The sequence below is a fragment of the Vulpes vulpes genome, unplaced genomic scaffold (genome assembly GCF_048418805.1).
Source record: "Vulpes vulpes isolate BD-2025 unplaced genomic scaffold, VulVul3 Bu000000795, whole genome shotgun sequence".
Taxonomy (NCBI): domain Eukaryota; kingdom Metazoa; phylum Chordata; class Mammalia; order Carnivora; family Canidae; genus Vulpes; species Vulpes vulpes.
Window position 1 is genome coordinate 66,782 of NW_027325707.1, and position 24,654 is coordinate 91,435.

A 24,654-nucleotide genomic window follows, 5' to 3' on the forward strand; every position below is an offset into this window, starting at 1 on the left:
CAGATTATCCTCTCCTCTCCCTAATAGTCCACCAGAATTAAAATTACAAATACATTCACAATGTGGTTTATTTAGTTTTATTAAGTCAGACTGAATTTACTCAAACTCTTCCAGCTTAAATAAGCCTTTCTCCTATTACTATTTTTCCTCACTTTTGTGTGTGTGAATTACAATAACTGACACAGAGAACGGATAGAAACCTTCCCTTATAGTGACATACCATCTAACATCAATTACCCAATTAACTGGCCAGGGTCTTGCCACAATGAATTAGTAAGTGGACAAAGAAAATAAAGTTCTAGGTGATGGTATATGAATTATAAGTAATAAAATTATATTTTCTAAAAACTAGGTGAATACTTTATTCTAATATAATGACCAAAAGCCACTTGTACATAATAAATGAGTTAACAATTGGCTACAATTGTGAGATGGAAGGAAAGTTCGGGGCTAGAGTGCTGGCTCTACCACTTACTATAGGTGATACCCCATGACTCTAGGCACTGGATCCTCATTGGTAAGAGGTCACGATAGTGCCTCTTGCCTGCAGCTACTGTGAATATTCTGTGAGACTGGACTTTAAATACCACAAAGCAAAATGAACAGCTGATTAGTTGTTCTAATGTTGGCTAGAAATTCTAGTGTCATTTTCTATTTACAAAGGAGATATTATTTCCATTCAGATACAGAATATTCTCCTACAATACCTACTTATATTTTCTAGATAAAAGGTTTTGTAGCTCAAAAGTTTATTTAAAAACAGAAAACCCTCCTCCTCTACTGATTATCACCTGTCTCCTCCTGTTTCTCCCCTTTGTGCCTTGAAAGATGATGAAGACCTAGTTCTTTATTACTGGGAGGCCATAGTTGTTGGTTTTTTTTTAAGATTTATTTATTTATTTGTTTGTTTGTTTGTTTATGATAGACTGAGGGGGGGGTGGGACAGAGACACAGGAGGAAGGAGAAGCAGGCTCCATGCCAGGAGCCCGACGTGGGACTCGATCCCGGGACTCCAGGATCGCGCCCTGGGCCAAAGGCAAGCGCCAAACCACTGAGCCACCACCCAGGGATCCCCTGGGAGGCCATAGTTTTAAGAAGGTTTGCAATAAGAGGGTTCAGAGAGATCAACAAATTGCGTATTCCAAAGCAAACTACTCTGCACTTTGAGACCTTGAGATAGGTGAACATTTAGTCTCTTTAACTTCTAAATTCTAAGCAGCTTTCCTGAGGTTAGTATTATTAGTGAGTATGCCCTTTCTCTCCCTTAGGAAGAAATCAACTTTCAGATGGAAAAAAACACAAGGAACAAGAGTGAAACTTACCTTTTCTTTGTCTTCCTTGGTTCTCATTCTCTCACCATAGACCAAAAACACATGTTGACCAGGATCATAACACCCAGGAGACTGGTCAACTAGCATCAACTGACACCAGCGGAAAAGGTCCCGAAGGTTGAATTCCCAGGGTCCTCCTTTTTGCCCCCATTTCTTTTCAACAGTCACTTCATGATCAATCTAAAAAGAAAATGCCATTCATTACTGGGAAACATGTCCCATTGGTGGGCACTGCATTAAGTACTTTCACTGTACTACAAATGCATACATAATCGGGAAACAGAAATTAGCAGGTTTGATACAAATGTCTCTTTCTCCCAACCCAGATGTCTAAATTAGGATACTCTTGTAAGCATTAACATCCATACACATAATAGATCTGAATTACTATAATCCTCAAATAAGTGGTTTCTTCCACTAAAAATGTGTATTATTCAATGCGGTTTATTTTAGAGAGACTGGTAAATTTGATGGTATCCCACATTGAAAAAATTATGGTTCTAAAAAAGACTTATGGTTCTATCACAGCATGAAAATAAAAAACAATACAAGTAGGTACTTACTTGGTTATTGAAAGCAACCATCTTCTTAACAATATTTTTGTCAATGGCTGGAAACAGAGTACTAGCAATGAACTCTATGTCAATTACTGTAAGGGGATCCACAAAGACCTATCGAATCGAAAAAGAACACGAAGAAATGCTATTGCTTCTCTTCACTGAACACCAAGAAGGACTACCACTTGTAAAGTAAAACTGTTATTTAACACCAAAGTAACGATACCTCAGTTTAGATATATATAAAAATTGAGTTAAAGAAATCTTTCCAAAAAAAAAAAAAAAGAAAGAAAAGAAAAGAAATCTTTCCTTGCATTTTTAGGATACAGAATCCTAAAGATAAATGAAATGCAGGCAACAGAGGTTTTGTTGTTAGCTCCATGCTAGTGAATTTTTTAAGGGCATAGGATCATTAACTTTAAAATTTCAACTTTTTTGGGCAGCCCAGGTGGCTCAATGGTTTAGCGCTGCCTTCAGCCCAGGGCATGATCCTGGAGACCTGGGATCGAGTCCGACGTCAGGCTCCCTGCATGGAGCCTGTTTCTCCTTCTGCCTGTCTCTGCCTCTCTCTTTGGGTCTCTCATGAATAAATAAATATTTTTTTTAAAATTTTCAACTTTTCAGTTGAAAAGTTTAAATGTTTGAAATTCTTCATAATAAATTATTCTGAAAAGATATTCAGCAAATTATTAACTGTCAATGGAAAGGGACATTAAAGAAAGCTAACATCTAGAGCCATTTCTAAAACTGGAGCCTAGTCAAACTTTGGCAAATAAATGTTAAAACAAGTAAGCATATGTACACACACACATTCTCCCCCCCACCCCCACCCCCACATTTCTGCAAATGAGAATATAGGCAGGAAGAAAGACATCGAATGTTAATAATAATTGACTCTGGTATGGAGAATACTGGACTTTTTTTATTCTTCCTGGTAGTTTTCTGTTCTTTCTCACTTTATTTTTATTTTTTTTTTAGATTGTATTTATTTATTCATGAGAGACAGAGAGAGAGAGAGAGGCAGAGACACAGGCAGAGGGAGGAGCAGGCTCCCTGTAGGTAGCCCGAGGTGGGACTCAAATCCACGGACCCCAGGATCACACTCCGGGCCGAGGGCAGACACTCAACCGCTGAGCCACGCAGGCATCCCTCTTTCTCACTTTAACTGAAATGCATTATTTTCATCATAAAAAAAAAAATTCAGTATTTTAATAGATCACTTAGACACCTGGAAAGGCTGAATACTGGCCTTTATTTTGAGCACAGTAATGGGATTTCCTGGAGGAATGGTTACCTTACTCTCTGCTAACTGATAACACACCAGATCCTCCTAACTAAAGACAAAGGGACTCATACCAGGAGAGGAGTGATGATGAAATCAGTCACATCAATATTCATTACATAAAGACACAGAACTGAGAAACAGATCATTAAACTGATGCTCTCTCATTCTTATAGTGAGTATCCTAATAGCTTTGTGCCAGCAGTCTTATCACCCTCGACACTACACCTGTAGTCTCCATGGCAACAGCAAATCTTACCTGAGTGAATCTGTTAAGGAAAGACCTTGGCAAGCCCTTCCTCCCACCTCCTTGTCTAAAAGGATTTTGACACCCGAAAATCTTCGTCTTTTCATGCTGTACTTGAAAACTCATTCCTAACTCAGGAACATAGATTTCTCCTCTGTGGTCAAAACAAGCATTGAGTCCTTCCAATACAGACTGAGAAGCCAGGTTGAGCTATTTGAAGAAAATATACATATTACATATAAATATGGCATAACTATACCAAAAAGCAGAATAATATGCATAAAAGTAGAACAGTATTGTTTTCAAGAGGAGAAAGCTCAAACAATATAAGTAATATTCTATTTTTTTTAGATTTTTTTTTTTTTTGAAAGAAGGAAGGAAGGTATGAGGGGTAGAGAGAGAATCTCTAGTAGACCCCCTGCTGAGCACAGGGCCTGCCTTGGGGCTCAATTCCTTGGAAGACAAAACCAAGAGTCAGATGCTTAACCAATTGAGCCACCCTAGGAACCCTGGTAACATTCTATTTCTTTCTTTCTTTTTTTTTTTTTTTTTTAAGATTTTATTTATTCATGAAAGACACAGAGAGAGAAAGGCAAAGAGTAGGCAGAGGGAGAAGCAGGCTCCAGGCAAGGAGCCTGACATGGGACTCGATCCTGAGACCGCGGATCACGCCCTGAGCCAGGGGCAGGTGCTCAACCACTGAACCACCCAGGCATCCCACATTCTATTTCTTAAACCAAGTTTATTCATCCTATTATTTCACACACACACGCACGTCAGACATCTAGGGTATATAAATTATCAAGAACTTTTAAGTAAACTGAATAAATACTCTGAATTTTTTTTAAAAAAGCAGTTAAAATCTTCTCTAAAATTAAACTGTATCCTTTGTATTCACCCCTATATGGACCTACCTTGCACATCCCAGCTTACCAAAACAACTTACCAGTACAGAGATCTCACTTTTGCAACTCTTGAGATCTTTAAAGACAAAGACTGCTCTTTACATACTTAAGTATCTTTCCCAGCTCAAATACTGAATGAAATCTCCAAATGGGCTTCAAAGCCATGACATAAACCACACAAAGGAGACTGACACAGGTAACTTTCACCAACATTTTTGTGAACAAGAACAAATATAAGAAGTTTCTGTGCAGCTCCGGTGGCTCAGCGGTTTAGCGCTGCCTTCAGCCCAGGGCGTGATCCTGGAGTCCCAGGATCGAGTCCCATGTCGGGCTCCCTGCATGGAGCCCTGCTTCTCCCTCTGCCTATGGAGGAAGAAGAAGAAGGAAGGAGGAAGGAAGGAGGAAGAAGGAGGAAGAAGAAGGAAGGAGAAAGGAAGGAGGAGGAGGAAGGAGGAAGGAAGGAGGAGGAGGAAAGAAGGAGGAGGAGGAGGAGAAGGAGGAGAAGGAGGAGAAGGAGAAAGAGGAGGAGGAGAAGGAGAAAGAGGAGGAGGAGAAGGAGGAGGAGGAGGAGGAGGAGGAGGAGGAGAAGGAGAAGGAGAAGAAGTTGTTTCTGCGCCAAAAATGAAAAGAATTTAATGGAGGTCTTCAGATGCTAAGTTCAGAGGTCAGGGATGCGAAGTGTGATAGTTTTGAAGGAATATGGAAAAATTCAATAAGGAAAATGTAAAATCAATAAAATGCAAATGGGCAAAAAACTGAACTACATTATATTAGAATTTCAAGTGTCATGTTTACATAAACACTACAAAACACAAATTCCACCGAATATTCTCAAACAGATAAAACTCTAAAAACTACTCTTAAATGTGACTGCAGTCAAGAATGTCTTGGGTACCTTGATGCATTTCCACCCAGTAAGAGTATGGTCTGAGCCTTAAACTTTAAAACCAGGCTCTTTTTTTTTTTTCACCTTAGCTGAAGAATACTATCAGGCATCTTTTTCCAAAAAAAGGAATGGGACACACCTCCTTCCTCCTTAATATCTCCCCCATGCTAAGTAGGAAGCAGCTCAGCTGAAAAGAAATCCCACAGCCCACCCTCCAACCTCAGACCCAAAGGATGTGAATCTTAGGACCCACTGGGGCCAGTCTCAAAATTTCCATCCATAGCATTTTGATCACACCAATCGCTTAAGTCCACAACTACTTCCCAGCTTTTTCCTGGATTAACAAGGCATATCCCAAAGTGACCCAACACCTTTGCCCATAGCCTTAATTCTATTTTTGTGCATCACTTTTCCATTATCTCCAGCTGCCTGCTAGTCACTAAGATTCAGCATTTATCCCAGGTATCATGAGGGGTTCTGTTCTCCCCAGTCAAAAACTTATCCAATATGCACATGTAACACTGTTTTCTCACCATTTTTTGTATGCCTCTTAAAATAACATCCTGCAGTCTTTCTGTTGTACTTATAAAACATGTGGTGGTTGACACTGCTTTGTATTAACACTCATGAAATACATACAAAATACCAAACAAGCCCACCAGAGACCACAGTATAAACTGGTAAAGAGACAGTTTTTCTCTGGAAGCTGGCTTACAAAAGGAGTAGTGGCTTGTATATATAGGGGCTTCTATATGTGCTTTATTACAAGTGACTTTTCTTATTCTTAAAAGAAACCATGGAGGACTTTTCTTCATTAGAGAATTTATCTTTACTAGCAAAACAGCAATGAGATACAGCCTAGCAATATGAAAAGTATGACTGCTCTTCCTATTGTGACCCCATGCTTGGCACGACAGACAGTCCTCTTACCTCATCCAACACAACCCAATGGCCTGCCTTCAGAGCTGCCAGCAAGGGGCCATCCCGCCAGGCAAACTCTCCTCCCTTGCCACCTTCAACAGGTAGATCTGCTCCAAACAGGTCTGTGATGTCCTTTGAGAGGGGGTAGAAAGGAGGAAAAGCCAACATTACATAAAAAAATTAACTAGATCTCAAGACCATAAATCTAAACTGATAAATTATTGGGCCTTATGTCACTTTTCCTTTTTATACCCAAGACAGAACTAACCAATCCTAGCACTCTTTACCAGGAGCCCAGACATGCTCTGAAGAATCGTTCTATCAATCATTTGGATTAGAGCTCTGTATCAGTAGTTCTCAACTGTAGCTATACTTGGAAATTAATTGGTGAGCTTTATAAAAAACAAAACTCAAAACAAATAGGGACGCCTAGGTGGCTCGGTGATTGAATCTGCCTTTGGCTTAGGGTGTAAACTCGGGTCCAGGGTTCCCTGTGAGGAGCCTGCTTCTCCCTGTGTCGCTACCTCTGTCTCTGTGTCTCCCATGAATAAATAAATAAATAAAATCTTTAAATAAATAAAATAAAAACAAAGACCAGTAACAACATCCAGGCCCTCTCCAAGACCTCATTCCTAGAGAGTTTCATTTGTCACCTCTTGTCCCATAATTTCGTAAGACTGTTAAATGGACATTTTATTTCTACTAATTTTTTCTAGAAAGTACAAAAATAAAGGAGAGTATACAGAATTGGGCAATTACCTCTCAAAAGACTATTAGAATAAAGCATCTAGAGAGCACAATATTATAGATATCAGTTATTCATGTATCCAAAAGGACACTTAGTTTAGAAGCTCATGTTGCTGTGGTCTTTTATCACTAAGACATATTTGGAGTACTGAAAAGGTCATAACTATTTTTGATTAAGAAACTCTATGAACAGATAAATCCATTACTCCATATACCCATCCTCATCAGCTGTAGGATGACTAAGCTTACCGTCTGTTCAGACAAGTTGATTCGAACAAGGATGTTGCCTGAAGCCTTGGCTAATGCTCCCACCAAACTTGTCTTGCCCACACCAGGGGAGCCCTCCAGGAGAATAGGTTTGTTCAGTTTTGTAGCTCTTAAAAGTCTCTGGGTGTTCATAGCTGTGGTGCCTGCACTAAGGGCATAGTCAGCAATATTACTTCTGTGAAGGACAGGTCCTTAAATAGAGAAAAGAAAAGCCACATATAAGTTGGACCTCAACCAAATCACATATACATATCCATTCAAGACTTTAAGAATCTAACCAGTAGATTTTCAGTCAGTGAAGTACCATCTGTAATGAAAATGCTCAGCCCTATTTCAACGTTTCCCCACTTCTAGGTCCATAAAATGCTTTAAAGAAATAGCCAGCAACATAACGTTCTTCAATTGTGCCTACTACTATGATCCCTCCTGCACTTATAATTACACATATATGTACTTACATAGGTCTACTTGCAAGCACACATTTTTCCTTTCACAACCTACATCTGGAATTACTATATGTAATTGTACAATTTACCTTTACAAATAAGTATTTTCCTAAAAGTCTAAGCTAGTGTAAGCTAGGTGTATAGGCCACATGGTTCCAAATAAATAATTTTATCCAAGGTTTTTAGGTCTTGAGGACAATTCAGGATGTATCTTTAACCCATAACCTAGCTGAATTACAGATTAATAATAGTTTTATACGGATTAACATTTATGTCATTGTGTCTCTTAGAAGAAACTTCTCATATAACAGTTTGGAGGGCTAGGAAAACATCCATGATCTCAGCTATGGAAGCAGAAACAAGGACCACCCCAGTCCCAGGTCACTAACATACAGCTCCTATATGAGAGTACCAAATACTATGATGGTGATATAGGGAAATAAGATCATGGATGCACCATCAGGAAAGGAGAGCACTACTTAAGAGGGAAAGAGAAAAGGGCAATATTCCATTAGGCCAGGAACCTGACTGGTTTCGTTCACTACTGAACCCCCAGTAACTGCCAGTGTTCCTCTCAGCATTTCAGACACTCAACGATTATTAATGTACGGAGAGAAGAAGGAACAAGAAACAAATGACCCTGCTAGAGAAGTAACAGTCTAACAAATTATTAGTGCCTTAGAAGATAGCTAATCTATCTCATTTAAATATTTGGTAGAAGCAACCTAGTAAGAATGAGAACAAGGATTAGAACTGAAACCCACCTGAGTTTCCGATTTATCATTCATTCATTTATATCCATTTACTCAATCAAAAGACATTTTCTGAATGCCTACGACTGCTGGACTACATCTCAGGTGTCAGAGACAAGACAAGAGACACAATTCCCACCCGCAAGAGTTCACTAAACTATCTTGGTAAGCACTGATGAGCATCTATAGGTGATACATTATGGGCTGAATTATCACTATAGGAAAGCTCTTGTCTTAAGCATCAAATAAAAAATGAATTTTTAACGTGACAATCTATTCATAGACTAAAGACTATACTTTCTCCTACTTTTTATATGTCAGTTATGTATTTTTAATTATTCATGAAATTATGGTTGGTTATGCCAAGTCAGATTCTAATTCAGATAACCAGTTTAGAAATAATCATGAACATGATACACTAAAAGTCACAATAAAAGTCAAGTACCTATGATCTACAAGAAGAGAATCTTCATTTATTCAAAATTATTCTTACCCCTTGGTATAAAAAATGGATGAATTCCCCAAAGGTTATCTATTCCAGTAAATTCTTTGGCTTTGAGTCTGTCATAAATCTTCAATTCATTTTTCTGACACTCTGTAAGTCGCACTATCTTGGAAAGTTTCTTGATAAGGAATTTCAGACATTCTTTGCGAGCCAAGAGAGCCGTACCAAACCCTGAGGAAGTTACCCCTAAAAGATAATGGATCAGTCCATCAAACATGACATGACATGACACCATGCTTTCCAACTACTAATCAAGAGCTCTTGAGCACTTTCACGGAGAAATGAGGCCCAAGCAGAAGTACACCCAAAATACAACTGCTAGTGTAAACAATCCAAAGGCAAAAAGTCTGGATCCCTTATCCCTTCAATTTACAGATCAGCAGCAGCTTATTCAGTAAAGCACCCATGCACTCCATGATGAATCAGCCTGGAAGGCAGGAGTAACTAATGTGGTACTGCTGATCATTTTGGGTTTAATCTCTAATCTTCACTGCTGAAAAAACAGAAAAACACTGAATTTTATGAAATTATGGTAAACTTAAAAACAAACTAAAAGATCCAGGCCATTAACTATAAATGACGATTCATGTTAAGAATATCCAGTCCTGGGTGCCTGGGTGGCTCAGCCAGTTACATTTGCCTTCAACTCCGGTCGTGAACCCAGGATCCTGGGATCAAGCCCTGCATCTGGAACAGGGAGCATGCTTCTCCCTCTCCCTCTGACTGCCGCTTCCCCTGCTTGTGTGCTTGTTCCCTTACTCTGTCAAATAAATAAAATCTAAAAAAAAAAAAAAAGAATTATGCAGTCCTATTAAGGAAGGCATGTGATGTAATAAGCCCTGATATTATAAATGACTGATGAATCACGGACCTCTACCTCTGAAACTAATAATATATTTTAATTGAATTTAAATATAAAAAAAAGGGGGGGGGGGAGAAAGAATTATCCAGTCCTTCAGGAGCAAGAGCATTTCCAAGTCTTCTTTTTACTCTAATCATCATTTCATGTTTACCAAGTTCCTGGCCTAAAAGCAATGAGAAGTTGCAGCCTATCTTTCATATTGAAAATCTCTCAAAAACAGAAAGAAAAGAAAATCCATTCTTGGTCTTGGAAACATTAGAGTGACTAATTTTTTAACATATCTGGGTCAGAGGTCAGAGATCTGGCTTGCTCCATTTCATACTCTCCTCTACCCTAATCCCTTTGTCCCCACACCATTTAACAGACAACATACCTGAACCTATTCCATCTATGTACACCAGGCATGCAGCATGGACAAAAGACGTCACAGTGGAGATGGTCTCTGGCCTTTTCAAAGCAGCTTCCTCCTCCATTGTGTTCATGAAATTAACCCAGGACAGGATATCTCTGATACTGACCACACATCTTCGGCCAAATTCCTGATGGGTCAGCCAATAAATGAAATCCAGCATCACCTCAGCTATGTCAGCCCCTAAAATACAAAGAGGCAAAAGCAGTTGCTTAGAAGTAGTTGCATCAAACACTCCTAATGGGGTTTTGTAATATAGGCCCCAGAGATAGCCTACAAGAGGTCTGTGCTCCGTAAGATTATATGCAAATTTTTTTTTTTTTAATTTTTATTTTATTTTATTTTATTTATGATAGTCACAGAGAGAGAGAGAGGCAGAGACACAGGCGGAGGGAGAAGCAGGCTCCATGCACCGGGAGCCCGATGTGGGATTTGATCCCGGGTCTCCAGGATCGCGCCCTGGGCCGAAGGCAGGCGCCAAACCGCTGCGCCACCCAGGGATCCCTATATGCAAATTTTTATGAAAGTACATTACTGCTTTTTCTAAGGGGGGAGGTGTGTGTGTGTGTGTGTGTGTGTGTGTGAAGTCCATAGTTTTTATTACAGTCCCAAGAGGTTCATGTATAGTATATCACATCTTAAGAATTACAGCCTAAGAAGCAATCCTGAAAACCACTCAAAGAAAAGTATTCATTTGGTTCATGTTCAAATACAATTCTGAAGTTAAGGTACAATGATTTTAGAAAATATATAAATTTTATTTTATTTTAAACTGATTCACTGGAACGGAGATGCTATATTTGCAATGGCATTTTTTAAAACGATTTATTTATTTATTCAAGAGAGAGAGAGAGAGAGCGTGTCTGTGTGTGTGTGAGAAAGAGAGAGAGACAGAAAGAGGAAGATCAGGGGGAGGGGCAGAGGGAGAAGCAGACTCCCCACTGAGCAGGGGGCCCCATGTGGAATTTGATCCCAGGACCCTGGGATCATGAGCTGAACGCAGATGCTTAAACGACTGTGCCATTCAGGCATCCCTTCAGTGGCATTTAGTTCAGCTTTGTTTTACTGAATTAATACATCCATCAGAATTCAGCAAATTAGAGGATTCACAAATTTTGTTTCCTAAATTTTGTTTCATGATTTATTCTAATTATCACAATTTCATATTGTAAAGTATTTGGAAACAAAATACTTCTTAAGTAATACAGATTAGGGGACGCCTGGGTAGCTCAGCAGTTGAGCGTCTGCCTTCAGCCCAGGGCATGATCCTGGAGTCCCGAGATCGAGTCCCACATCAGGCTCCCTGCATGGGGCCTGCTTCTCCTCTGCCTGTGTCTCTCTCTGCCTCTCTGTGTTGCTTATCAATAAAAAAAAAAAAAAAAAAAGTAATATGCATTAGAAATAATTAAGTTTAATAAAGCACTTTATGTAACTCCTGAGGTTAATACTAAACGTTTATCTAAAAAGCATGATACCAAAGAATGTTTTTTATTTTTTTTTCAAAGAATGTTTTTTAAAAAAAGAAAATACAAAAAAAACCCAAAAACAAACAAACAAACAAAAAAAAAAAACAAAAACAAAAAAAGAAAATACTATAAGGAATAATCAGCACTGCTATTAATAAAATTGGATCATTTAGCGAAAGGCTTTAAGGCTACACTGTGAATCACTTAGAAGAAAACTAAAGTTTCTTTAGAAGAAAAATATTACCAAAAAAAAATCCATTAATCTCTAAAAAAGAACTTAAAATGACAGCTCAAGGGAAAAAAATCCAGTCACAATGAGGAAAGAAACTAAATGCTGTTTTAGCAACTAGGTATTAAACATGAGTACTTGAAAAACAAACCAACAAACATGAGTACTTGGATCTACATTTCAGAGTGGAATAAGTTTGAAGTAAATCAAGGACTTAATGGACAACTTTAGCCACTGTCAGAGGATAATTAGACCTTGACTGTTAGAAAACCATCAGGCAAGGTGGTTGGGTTCATACATGTATTTTTTATAACAAATATTAAAAGGTAACAAAAAAGGAATCTATGTGTTAAATGTAATAAATAATACTAGTATGTAAAATGATTGGGGTGCATGGCTGGCTCAGTCTGCAAAATATGTGAGTGACTCTTGATCTCAGGGTCTCGGATTTGAGCTCCAGTATAGGATGTAGAGATTACTTAAACAAATAAAAATAAAATGATTGGTATGTATTAAAAAGTAAATCATGCAGAATGCTCATCACTAATAATTAAAGAAAATGAAATTTTAGACTATCCATTAAAGTAACAAGAATAAAACAATGGATTTCATAATATTACAAACAAAGAAAACTCCATGTTGGAAGGACTATGCCAAGAAGGCACATTTACTAAGTTGCTGGTAGCACTACGAATGGGACCATCCTTCTGGAAAGCAATTTGGCCATAACCAATGAAGGCCATGAATTTATTTCCACTTTCAGAAATACTACTCAAAGAAATAATTCTAAACAATACATGATTTTAACAAAAATATAATGTCTTCAGAAGTACTGGTCATAAGAGTAGGAGATGTAAAAAAGCCCACATGCCTTTCAGAGGTTATTATAAAAAAAAAAAACATCAGTTTCGTAGAATCTTTTCTGTTTTGTTCATATTGTAGATGTAGAGATAAAATTACTATAGAGATTCGAGAACACAAAAAATTCCTAGAGAAACTTAGAACTCAGTAGTATTTATTTTGATTAAGACAATGCACTAAATATATCTTAAGTATTCTGAATAGGATCAGAATTCAATTTAGAATTCATAATCAGCTGATATATTAGATTCATTAAATCTTACAATCTTTAAAAGAAAATCTGGAAATAAAAGCTTTAGTTTCTTTTTTTAAAAAACATTTTTATACTATGCCAATCTGATCGATTTCTAGATGATAAAAATTAAGCCACTTCTCCCTTATTCTCCTTGCTCCTTCAGGATCTCTAATGCTTCCCTCAAAGAAGTTGCTGCCATATAGCCTACAAAGCTTAGAGTAAACAGGCTCTCTAAGTAAAAGCAGTGAGGCTCAGAGTCAAGTCCTAGGAGCTCCAACGGCAACTGCCCTATAGAGGAAATGTTCACTCTGTTAAGCATGAAGGCCACTGGTGATGGAGCAAATGTGGCAGTGTAATGGCAGCTACATTCTCTGCCATTCTTATCACAATCCAAATAACTTATAAGAAGAGTACAGAGCCCAATAAAACATACAGAGGCTACTAAGTCCTAGGGGGATCTGGCCCCAATACAGAGCCAAAACATAAACCATTTTACCAGAATTCTCACAATAAGTGCAGGACTGCAAACAGCACACAACCAAGGTAAGTCAGAATTTCTGAGTATGGGCCTTGGACCAAAATTATTGGTATCACCTAAAAAATTATTAGAAAGGCAAATTCTCCAGCCCCACTCCAGACTGACTGAATCAGAAACTGTAAGTACAAGGCCCAGGAAGCTTCATTTCTTTAAGTCCAGGTGAATTTAGAACTCAAAGAAGTAAATATCCTTTTATCTTCTTTAAGAATGAGAGATTTAAAAAAAAAAAAAAAAAAAAAAAAGAATGAGAGATTTAAAGAGAGAGAGAGAGAGAGAGAGAGAGAGAGAGAGAGAGAGAGGAAATGATCCAAAAAACTATTAAGGTTTGAAACCAGAACTGGATTCTAAATTTAGTTCTTCAATATGTTAAGATAAATATATATATACATCATGATGAATGTTAGATTTATTGTGATCATTTCTCAATAGATACAAATAATGAATCATGTACACCTGGAAACTCAGGATATTGCATATTGATTATACCTCAATAAAAAAAAAACACGCATGTAATAATACATCAAAGTAATCTAGGCTCAATAAAAGAACCATATAAAAAATGTTTTGATCCTTACTAGGGATCTTTTTTTATTATTTAAATTCAATTTGCCAACATATAATACCCAGTGCTCATCCCATCTTAAAATTTGCTAAATTTAGATTTTAGGTATACAGAAGTTTCATTTTTAATACTAATTTTCTATTTCCTTATGTTTGAAAATTTTTATAATGAAAAGAAAATTTATTTTTTTTCTTGAAGAGAGCGAGCAAGTGGGGGAGGGGGGGAAGAGAGAGCAAGCCACCCAGGAAATTTTTAAATAAAGTTTATAATAAATTAGTTGATGACAGGAATGCCTGGGTGGTTCAGTCAATTGAGCATCAGACTCCTGATTTCTGCTTGGGTCATGATTTTAGGGTCATGGGACTAAGTCCTGCACTGGGCTCTGCACTGAGCAGGGAGTCTGCTTAGGATTTTCTTTCTCGCTCTCCCTCCCCCCAGCCCCACCACACCTGCTCTTTCTCTTAAACATACATCTTTAAAAATAAATAAAGCTTTAACATAGATTTTTAAAAAGAATTTTGGTATTATTTCTGATTTTAATTAAATGAAATCTTAGACCTAGTCCTATTTTCTAAAGCATGATTTCTAATTTCTATTAGCTTCAGAAGTTTGCGAATTACATTTGCTACCTAAAAGATCTCACCTTTATGATCTATTCTGCCCAGAGACAATCCTGGACGAAGATTATGTCTGATAATCTGAATTAAATCTTCACGATTTGTGCTTTGTGGGCACCATATTTCTGTAAACCGGTTTCTTAAGGCAGGAGACAGCTACAAGAAACAAAAATTTCAATGTGAATGTAATACCTATGAGGAAAACTAGAAAACAAATCCTTTGAAGGAGTATTAGCTGATGAGTCTAACAAACAAATACCAGATGCTTCTTTTATTACCTCTACTACTAGGTACAATTTATTAAAGACCTTTTATCCTGACTCCTTCCACAGGCCATCTATCTCCACCACACCCTCCAAGACAATATTCTCATCACTTTCTTTTTTAAGATTTTATTTATTTATTCATGAGAGACACAGGGAGGAAGAGACACAGACAAAGGAAGAAGCATATTCCCTGTGGGGAGCCTGATGCAGGACTCGATCCCAGGGCCCTGGGATCACACCTGAACCAGAGGCAGATACTCAACCACCGAGCCACCCAGGTGCCCCCCATCACTTTGTTTATATGCATAGTACAGAACTTCAAGGTCATATAGAATAAGTGCTGCAAGTTGAATTCCAGCCCCACTGGGTAACCCCCAAACCTGAACACTTTCCCCTAAACAAAGGCTCTTCCTTTACCTTCAGTTATATAATTAATGCTTTAAAGAAAATAAAAGCTATTATCCCACAGAGGAGAGCTGTCTGAAGTAGAAAGAGAAAACTTCTTTTATGTGGCTCAAAGGGGGACAGTGAAATTATTAAGGAAGTACATATTTTATGTCTTGTATAACAAAGAATTGTTAGTCCTTCCAGTTTTATGGCCTTTGCCCTCAAAATGGATTCCTCTAACCCTTCTTTCCCTTTCCCTACATCAATTAACTCCTATAAACAAGAGTTTACAATGCCACATATCCATTGAACTATTAGCTTATCATTGCTTTCCTTTGACTTGATAAACTCCATCATTCTACCTGGCTTACTGCAGCAGGACTAGGAGCAATGCCTATACTCAGGTGCAGCTCAGTGAAGACCCAGTGAATGTGGGAGTGTTCCTTGTTGCCATCCTATATAAGCAGTGCCATTGGTCTTCAGCATCCTAACTCACTCTGCCTGCTAGGCATACAGAAACAAAAAAGAACTTTCCCTTAGAAAAAGATTGCCTACTTTCACCTAAAAAAAACAAACTATCCTAATTTAAACTAATCCTAACACACACAAACTTGAAATCAGATCTTTCTATGCTATTTCCATTTGCCAAAGAACCAGTTTCCAAGTAAGGTTTGAAGATATGCTGTATTTCTTCCTATTATTTCTTCTCTTCAGAACATTCAAAAAGCATACTGATAATCTTTCTTATTATGCTACGGGAAAATCAAGCCCCAAATATCATATTCACATTTCAGGGGCACCTATCAAGTTGCCAAGAATTTTAATCACTTTCATTCACAATCAAACCCTGTTTTTTCTCATCATCCCTGGCCTGTCACCACATCAACATTTTCCTAACAGACCAGGATCCCACACACAATGCAAACTTCTCCACTGAGAGGCTTCAACATGGTGTTTAGGGTATTGGATCTGGGCTGAATCCTAACACCACCCCACCCTCTGTACAGAATGCTGTTCTCCACCCTTTCCTTTACAAATAATATGAGAGTAGCCCACATAACGTCTGGAGAGAAGAGATACGCACCACCTGCAAAACCAGAAGAGATTCCAGGCTGCAACATTTTTGTCACTTTAAAACACTCAAAGCCACACTTGTGTTTAAGTGTTTAACTAAAATCAATTTAAGATTAAACTTTAGTTTCAACTTTTCTCATCCATGAAAGTAAGAAAATAACTCACACATAGTTATTGTGAGGATTTGTTATAGTAACATATGTAAAAAGCTGGGGAAAATGACTGAAACAATGAAATTTCAGTTACGCACACAGAGATAATAAGGAAACAATTATGTCAGAACTTCTGAAACTTGTAATAATTCTAAAATATCTTTCTAGGTTTTAAATTTTTTCCCAATATAAAATTCCAAATGCATTTTTCATGCTATATTTACAGCTGCCAATGAGCTGAGGTCAAAAACTGGAAAAAAAAAATTATGCTTCAGGAACACAATTTTACCTCTTTTTTTCCAAAGTCGCCCCCAGGGTTCATGGTTGCTAAGATACGGAATTTTTTCCCAGCAGTCAAGAGCTCTACCTCATTATCCTTGTCCTCTACACTGCCCTTTTCAGCTAATACCAGGGACTTTTCCACTTCAAGGACACTAAAAGACAGAAAAATTGAAGAATATAAGATTAGAAAAGGCTTACATAACCTTCCTATTTTGTGGCCTTCAAATTCTTTTAAAAAGGAAAGAAGTTATCTCCTCTCCTGAGCTATTTTAGTTAACACTTTCCTAGCACAAATTTTAAAATGACTCATTATCCCAATTCCTGTGTAATGGAACAATATTTCTGATCAAAAAGAAAAAAAAATCCCTTTACCCACTTATGCCCCATTAAGACATCTGGTTTAAAAATGAGTGTGTCTTGTAATCAAACATCCATGGCAGCATTATTCATGAGTAGAAATAACCCAAATACTGTCAAGTGAATGAATAAAAAAAATATGGCATATCTATACAATGGAATACTCTCAGAAATAAAAAAGAACTAAAAAAAAAAAAAAAAAAAAAAGAACAAACTATTAACATAGGCTATTAACATGGATGAACATCAAAAAAATGCAAAGCAAGAGAAGAGGCCATTTATACACAAAGTGCTGAAAAGACAAATGTTTCGTTTTTTACAGAAAGTAAATTAGTAATTGCCTGGTGCAGTAGGTGGCATCAGAAATATACTATGAAAAGGCAGAAGGGATACTACTGATATGGTGAAAATGTAAAACTGGATTGTGGTGCAAAAATCAGTAAATTTGCCAAAACATATATAATTATACATTTGAAATGGATACATTTTATGGTATGTAAATTAAACTTCAGGGACGCCCAGGTGGCTCAGTGGTTGCGCATCTGCCTCCAGCCCAGGGCGTGATCCTGGAGACCCCGAATCAAGTCCCACATCATGCTCCCTGCATGGAGCCTGCTTCTCCCTCTGCCTGTGTCTCTGCCTCTCTGTGTGGTGTGTGTGTGTGTGTGTGTGTGTCATGAATAAGTAAATAAAATCTTAAAAAAAAAAAAAAGTAAATTAAACTTCAAAGAAGAAAAATAGGTATATATCAAAAAAATTCATATTGGTCTGAGATTTTGAGGTCGTACAGCCATATATAATCTGTAATTCTAATTCTTCGAAGAATTTAGACAAAGTGACATTATTTGCCTTAATAAAGAGTTTTAACTTCGCCTCATTTGTTTTAGCCCTGCCATTCCACAGTCCCACCTTTTTGATTATTGACAGTAAAACAGAAAACCTAAGCCTCTTAAAGGACCCTGCGTGCTAAAGCCAAAAAACAAACAAAAAAACAGTAACTCATCATCATTTTCAAACATTTACTATGTATCTATGAAGAACTTTACTATAAAACAAGACCAGTAAGCAGTATAGACAAGTATCAAAAAATTAAAAACAGAAGTACCGTATGATCCAGTAATTCCACTACTGAGTATTTATCCAAAAAATATGAAAACACCGATTCAAAAGGATATGTTTATTGCATTATTTACAACAGTCAAATAATAGAAGCAGCCCAAACATCCATCAATAGATGAATGGATAGAGAAAATCTCTCTCTCTCTCTCTCTCTCACACACACACACACACACACACACACACACACACACACACAGTGGAACATTACTTAGCCATAAAAAGGAATGAAATCTTGACATTTGCAACAATATGGATAGAGCTAGACTGTACAATGCTAAGTGAAATAAGTCAGTCAACGAAAGACAAATACCATATGATTTCAGTCATACGTGGAATTTAAGAAACAAAACAAATGAACATAGAAAAAAAAGGAGACAAATCAAGAAACAGACTCTTAATTATAGAGAAAAAACTGATAGTTACCAGAGGAGAGGTAGGTAGGAGGATGAATAAAACAGATGAAGTGGATTAAGAGTAGACATATCATGATGAGCACTGCTTAATGTATAGAATTGTTGAATCACTATACTGTAATCTGAAACTAATATGCTTTATGTTAACTACAAGGGAACTTTAAATTTTTTCATTACTTAAATAATTAAAAAATAACCAGACCAATGAAAACATCACACACAGGGCAAACCTCTTATACATATACCTATTGAGTCTTTCCAGGACAGAGTCATCAGCCAGTGAGATCTCATCCAAGAGAAAAAAGCCATCTTCCTTCATGGCCAAAACTAGAGGACCATCATGCCACTCAAAAAGTCTTGATGTATCAATTTCTTCCTACAATTGGGAAAAGAAGGTGTGAAACTAAAGAGCAGTTGGCTCCACAAGAAAATACACATGTAGCTAGCTGGTATCTACTGGAGTTAAGTATTCATTCTGCAGAAAGTAAGGGTCTAAGAACAAGGAATAAAACCTGCACAACAGGATGCTATGAAAGCCCTTTGTAGAAAAATGAAAAACCTAAAGATATATACCAAACCTGGAATCAAAACCTCACCATGAACAAATTCCACAGCTGACTCATGCACAGAGCCAAGAGTAAGTCTTCAAATCAATGAACACATCATCATTCACTATTGAACAAACCTTGTCCTTTGACATCTGTCTCACTGGCCGTAGCCCCCCCAGGAAATCCGATGTCTCCATGTGTAAGTGGCAGTTGACAGAGTATAGTTTCTGATTTGACAAGCTGGCAAACACCTGACAGATAGTAGTTTTCCCACACCTGTTAAAGAGATACATACCAGATTAACAAGGACCAAAAATTCCAAATATACACCCACAAACACACTAGTCAGCAAGAGGGGAGCTCTGATGAGGGCCTCACGGTGGCAGCAGATGATGTTGGCCAACACAGAACCTCTGCACCCTGGGCTTAGGACATCCTTCCCCCAAACATCAGCACCCTATAGTGTTTCTTATCCAAAAAAGCACACACTGCCTGAATTCTATCCTTTCCTACTTCTACCAAAACCACCAAAGGATGAGAAAGAAATCTAATCCTTACAGACTTTCAGGAGAGAGTAGCTCATCTGCTGTTCTCTATAGATATATAAATGAATGTGGGATCCCTGGGTGGCGCAGCGGTTTGGCGCCTGCCTTTGGCCCAGGGCGCGATCCTGGAGACCCGGGATCGAATCCCACATCGGGCTCCCGGTGCATGGAGCCTGCTTATCCCTCTGCCTGTGTCTCTGCCTCTCTCTCTCTCTCTGTGACTATCATGAATAAATAAAAATTAAAAAAAAAAAAAAAAAAGATATATAAATGAATGTCACTATTTAAAAGAATTACAGGGATCCCTGGGTGGCGCAGCAGTTTGGCGCCTGCCTTTGGCCCAGGGCGCGATCCTGGAGACCCGGAATCGAGTCCCACGTCGGGCTCCCGGTGCATGGATGGAGCCTGCTTCTCCCTCTGCCTGTGTCTCTGCCTCTCTCTCTCTCTCTCTCTGTGTGTGACTATCATAAATAAATTTAAAAAAAAAATTTTTTTTAATAAAATAAAAAATAAAAGAATTACAAAGAAAAAAGAGCTGCACTGATAAAAATGTACAAAATCATTCTTTTCTATCCTCTTCTGAAAGAAGAGGAAAATAAACAATATCTCTTACATGCTCTCCCCAAAAATAAAAACAGGGAGAAAAGGAAAAGAAAAAAAAAAGATCGCATTCCTGATAATCCTTCACAGATAACTCAAGTACTCCTATGCAACTGAACTGAACCATCATGAGTTACTATCACAGAAGCACAGAACTTTACCCAGTGTCTCCAACCAGCAACACTGGTTCACCAAATTCCAGCGCCCTTCCCACCAGCATCGCCAGTCTCCGCATGCTTTCAGTCCACACAATGTGTCGGAATGTAGATTCCAAAGTGGATACCTGAGTGGACAATTTACCTATAAAATGTAGAATAAATATTTAGCTTCTAATAGGAGTACAGTTCAATTCATTTCCTCCGGATATTCTGACCTACTCACTCAGTAATTTTAGGACATTTTCCCTGGAGAAGAGGCACTGAGGACACAATTTTTTCTTGAAATGTTTTTCAAGGACTTCTTGAATCACATCAATCTCCTCCTGTTTCCTGACCCGGCCTGAGAGAAGAATAAAACCTTAAAAAAAAAAAAAAAAAAAAGAATCATCAAGTGTCAGGTTACAATAGCAAGGGATGTTGAGAATATGTAGCAACAGCAACTCTTATTTACTGCTGTTGGCCAGGGTATCTAAAGAACAACCTTGGAAAACTGGGAGAACCTACTGCAACTAACCATATGCAGGCTATGTCCTAGCAACATGACTTCCAGGTAGACCTAAACTCAAGTAAACATGTGTGCACCATAAGACCTACAGAGGAATGCTCAGAGCAGGTCTTTTCATAATAGCTAAAAAGTGGAAATAACCCAAATGTCTATCAAGAAGAAAATGAAAAAACATATTATAGTATCTCCATACAACAGGTTATAACACAGTAATGATAAAAAGAACGAATTCCTAATACACATAACAGTATGGTTGAACCTCACATTACAATGGGTGAAAAGAGGGACGCCTGGGTGGCTCAGTGGTTGAGCATCTGCCTTGGGCCCAGGTCGTGATCCCAAGGTCCTGGGATCAAGTTCCACATCAGGCTTTAGACAAGGAGCATGCTTCTCTCTCTGCCTAGGTATCTGCCTCTTTGTGTCTCTCATGAATAAATAAATAAAATCTTAAAAAAAAAAAAAAAAAAAAAAAAAGAATGGGTCCAAAGAAGTCAAACCAAAGGAGTACATACTGCATGATACTAGCTGAAGCTCAAGCATAGACAAACATCAGTGGTGATAGAGGTCAGAGCAGACGTTACCTCCAGGGGAGGTTAAGACTGGCAAAAGTCATGATAGAATCTTTTGAGGTACTACAAAATATTCTAAACCTTGGCCTAGGTGATGTTTTATGTGAGCACATACATATGTTAAATAAATAAATAAACAAATAAATAAATAAAACATGAAAAAACAAACACTAAATTCACTTTACTATATATGTTATAACTTGATTAAGAACTGTTTCCTTTGAAGTTTTTTTTTTTTAAAAACATGTTCCTCCATCTATCTACCAGTAAAGAAGAAAAAATACAACTTTCATAGGTTTAATTTACTCTCCTTATTAACCACTCCATTAATGACTCATTAGCACTTTTCAAATCCAAAGATTCTGAAATGCTTTCTTTCATATAGAGAAACATATAAATTCTTTCCATGGATTACACCAAAATGAGGAATCGTGAGTCTCGGATGACATAAATGCCTTCCTTCAGAATTCTGATATTACCTGACCAACCTGTCAGTTTTCTGTTAAAGGCACAGGCATGACTCTCTAGGAAGAGTGGGTTGCAGATACATAGTCTGCAAAGACACCACCAACCACCTACCGAAACTCTCACAGGCACCAGGCTCCTATCTGACTCTTACATGTAGCCAAAGCAGAGAGAAACTCAAACAAACTAGCACAAAGGCCTGCAGAAAAGAACCATTTTCAAAAGGACTTGGCACTAGAGACAGAATGACTATTTCTGGAACACCTATTAATATGTATATATTGAGCACAATTTGGGAAAGATTTATTTTAATAAGGTTTGATATCTGACATAACTCCAATTAGCATCCAATTAAAAGCATACCATCATTGGCTAAATGCTGTAGCCAGTCATGCTCTTTCTCAGTCTGTTTAGCCAATCTGTACCTTTCAGCCCATCGAAAAAGATCACGAAGGGTGATGAAACCCTGTTTTCCAGCAAACACTGAAGAACTTCTGCGATAGGACTATTAAAATATCAAAACAAATTAAAAAGGGCAATGGTAAGCACAGTTTACAACCTATATAAAATTTTTAACAAATTTAAGCTCTATAAAAATGATTCATCCCATTAAGATGAATTTTTGAAAAAAGTAAATGGACTGCAATCCTTTGAAGATAAATATTCAAATTCATGTATGAGGATATAAATTTCAAATCATAATACCAAGAAAAAAAGGAATTCCTTTTCCTATACTATATAAAAAAAAAACTATGAATACAAATGATGGCAAACATGCAGAAACATTAATCCCATAATGTGGGAACATAGTAAGATTGCCAATTATTATTAGCTCTCTAGAAAATAAAAGTATATTAATTCTGCTAACACTTTTAACACCATAAAATGAGATATTCAAAAAACAAACTGTAGCTTTGCAGAGTTGACAGGGGAGAGACCAATCTTTAGTTATGTCCATTCAAGGACTAAATTCATTTAGAAAACAAAATTGTAGCTTGTCAATGCCAAATTCCAAACTAAACAAAATGTTCCAACATTATCCACAAGGAGGGAACTATTACCATAATAAGCGTGAGAAAAACTGTAACATATCAAATTGTTGATTTACAAAACCAAAAAATGGATATCATGGAGTGCATTTTAAAGATAGTATCCTTACTCTGTGAAAAAAAAAATGGATGGACTGCTGTGGCTAACTGAGAAGGCCATCAAATTTTAAATTTACTCGCCAAATCTAATCAGTACATTCCATTTGAAACTAAATGAGAGAAAGAGGAAATACCTGAAGGTCCAGCATGACTTTAACCAACTTGCTACAATAGGAGGGTGGCAAACTACAGCGCTTATGCAAGACTGTTTCCAACTCAGAACTAGGCAATTCATCGAAATGCAATTCCACAAACCGATTCCTGAAGGCTCTAGAAAGCACCTGGGAAACACACAGGAAAAAAACATGATGAAGAAAGCCTTCTTATCCAGTTTCCAAATCGGAGGCTCTCCTTTGCACCACAAAAAGAAAAACCCTTCAAAAGAAATAAAAACATCTCAGTCTAACCCAAGAAAGATCTATTACTTGACCAGGTAACAAATGGGCAAATGAAATGCTACACACCTTTCTGCCTCCATAAAGTCCTGGGGGATTCTGGGTAGCAAAAAGCATGAACCGAGGGTGAGCTTTAACAACTTCTTGTGTTTCTGTGATGAGCAATTCACGATTATCATCTAGCAATCTGTTCAGTGCCTCTAACACATCAGTAGGAGCCAAATTTAATTCATCTAAAATAATCCAGTAGCCCTTTCTCATAGCATCAATAAGAACACCTTAGGAAAAAACAAACACTGAGGATTAGAGCATAAATTAGTCCAAAGTTTTAAAATATGTTTAAAAATGCTACATAAATCAACCAATCCTAGACCACTACATTTCAAAACAAATTACTCCCTGCAGCAGTTAGTCATGCCCAAAAATAATTTGTGATGCCAAATATCAAGGAAGCACAATTTTCAATTAAAGTAATCCTTTTATTTCACACAGAAGGGGAGCTAAGGCTGATAAATATATTTCCAATTTTTCCCCCTGCAGGCTAATTTCATTTAAATCACCACATTCGGGCAGCCTGGGTGGCTCAGCAGTTTAGCGCCACCTTTGGCGCAGGGCATGATTCTGGAGTCCGGGGATCGAGTCCCACATCCGGCTTCCTGCATGGAGCCTGCTTCTTTCTCTGCCTGTGTCTCTGCCCACCGCCACCCCCACCCCCCGTGTTTCTCATGAATAAATAAAATCTTTAAATAACATAAAATAATCAATCAACCACCACATTCTTGGGGCACCTGGCTCAGTCATTAAGCATCTGCCTTCAGCTCAGGTCATGATCTGGGGGTCCTGAGATTGAGCCCCATGTTGGGCTCCCTTTCAGTGGGAAGCCTGCTTCTCCCTCTTCCTCTGTCCCTCCCCTGCTTATGCTTTCTGTGTCAAATAAATAAATAAAATATTTAAATAAATAAATCACCACATTCTCATATCTATTCTAAGCTTCCGTCTGTTCAAAGCTCATCTCATTCTTCTGAGTCTCTAGGAGATTAAGTAGC

General features: G+C 37.7%; 1 pseudogene; it reads right to left on the minus strand.

Annotated features, from left to right (window-relative positions):
• Positions 1-24,654, minus strand: part of LOC112912712 (midasin-like) — a 147,978-nt pseudogene that overhangs the window by 66,085 nt on the left and 57,239 nt on the right.